A 2,319-nucleotide genomic window follows, 5' to 3' on the forward strand; every position below is an offset into this window, starting at 1 on the left:
ATCACTGGAGCTTGCATACTTTGTTAGCATCCTTTGGATCGACAAAACCTTCGGGTTGCATCATATACAAACTCTTCCTTAAGAAAACCGTTAAGGAACGTCTTTTGACATCCATGTGCCAGATTTCATAATCGTAAAAGGCAGCTATGGCTAACATGATTCGTACGGACTTAAGCATCGTTACCGGTGAGAAAGTCTCATCGTAGTCAACTCCTTGAACTTGTGAAAAAACCCTTTGCCACAAGTCGAGCTTTATAAACGGTCACATTACCGTCTGCATCCGTCTTCTTCTTATAGATCCATTTGTTCTGAATAGCCTTGCGGCCTTCAGGTAGTACTTCCAAAGTCCACACTTTGTTCTCGTACATGGATCCTATCTCGGATTTCATGGCCTCCAGCCATTTGTTGGAATTGGGGCCCACCATTACTTCTTCATAATTCGCAGGTTCATTGTTGTCCAACAACATAATTGTGACATGATTACCATACCACTCAGGAGAAATACATGATCTTGTCGACCTGTGAGGTCCGATAGTAACTTGATCCAAAGTTTCATGATCATCATCATCAACTTGCTCCTCAAGCGACGCCGCAGCAACAGCGGTTTCCCCTTACCCTGCGCCACCATCTAGAGGAATTAGAGGTTCGACAACCTCATCAAGTTCTATCTTCCTCCCACTCAATTCTTTCGAGAGAAACTCCTTCTCAAGAAAAGCTTCGTTTTTAGCAACAAACACTTTGCCCTCGAATTTGAGATAGAAGGTATACCCAACTGTCTCTTTTGGGTAACCTATGAAGACGCACTTTTCCGCTTTGGGTTCCAGCTTTTCAGGCTGAAGCTTTTTGACATAAGCATCACATCCCCAAACTTTAAGAAACGACAACTTTGGTCGTTTGCCATACCACAGTTCGTATGGTGTCGTCTCAGCGGATTTTGATGGTGCCCTATTTAAAGTGAATGCAGCTGTCTCTAATGCATAACCCCAAAACTATAACGGCAAATCGGTAAGAGACATCATAGATCGCACCATCTCTAACAAAGTACGATTACGACGTTCGGACACACCATTACGCTGTGGTGTTCCACGCGGTGTCAACTGTGAAACAATTCCACATTGTCTTAAGTGAGCACCAAACTCGAAACTCAAATATTCACCCCCATGATCAGACCGTAGTAACTTGATCTTCTTGTTACGATGATTTTCAACTTCACTCTGAAATTGCTTGAACTTCTCAAATGTTTCAGACTTGTGCTTCATCAAGTAGACATAACCATATCTACTCAAATCGTCAGTGAAGGTGAGAAAATAACGATATCCGCCGTGCGCCTCCACACTCATCGGACCACACATCGGTATGTATGATTTCCAACAAGTCATTTGAACGCTCCATTGTTCCGGAGAACGGAGTCTTAGTCATCTTGCCCATGAGGCATGGTTCACACGTGTCAATTGAATCAAAGTCAAGTGACTCCAAAAGTCCATCAGTATGGAGTTTCTTCATGCGCTTTACACCAATATGACCTAAGCGGTAGTGCCATAAAAACATGGCGCTATCATTGTTAACTCTAACTCTTTTGGTCTCAATGTTATGTATATGTGTATTGTCGCTATCAAGATTCAATATGAACAATCCTATCACATTGGGTGCATGACCATAAAAGATATTACTCATAGAAATAGAACAACCATTATTCTCTGACTTAAGAGAGTAACCGTCTCGCAATAAACAAGATCCAGATATAATGTTCATGCTTAACGCAGGCACTAAATAACATTTATATAAGTTCAGAACTAATCCTGATGGTAACTGAAGTGAAATTGTGCCGACGGCGATTGTATCAACCTTGGAACCATTTCCCACGTGCATCGTCACTTCATCCTTCGCCAGCCTTTGCTTATTCCGCAATTCCTATTTCGAGTTTAAAATATGAGCAACATAACCGGTATCGAATACCCACGCACTACTACAAGAGCTGGTCAAGTACACATCAATAACATGTATATCGAATATACCTGATTTTTCCTTGGCCGCCTTCTTATCAGCCAGATACTTGGGGCAGTTGCGCTTCGAGTGACCCATACCTTTGCAATAATAACACTCCGTTTCAGGCTTAGGTCCAGCTTTGGGTTTCTTCATCGGATTGGCAATAAGCTTGCCGCTCTTCTTTGAATTACCCTTCTTTCCTTTGCCGTTTCTCTTGAAACTAGTGGTCTTATTCACAATCAACACTTGATGCTCATTACGGAATTCTGACTCTGCGACTTGCAGCATCGCGAATAACTCGCCGGGTGACTTGTTCATCCCTTGCATGTTATA

This window comes from Hordeum vulgare, chromosome 6H, assembly GCF_904849725.1.
Source record: "Hordeum vulgare subsp. vulgare chromosome 6H, MorexV3_pseudomolecules_assembly, whole genome shotgun sequence".
NCBI lineage: Eukaryota > Viridiplantae > Streptophyta > Magnoliopsida > Poales > Poaceae > Hordeum > Hordeum vulgare.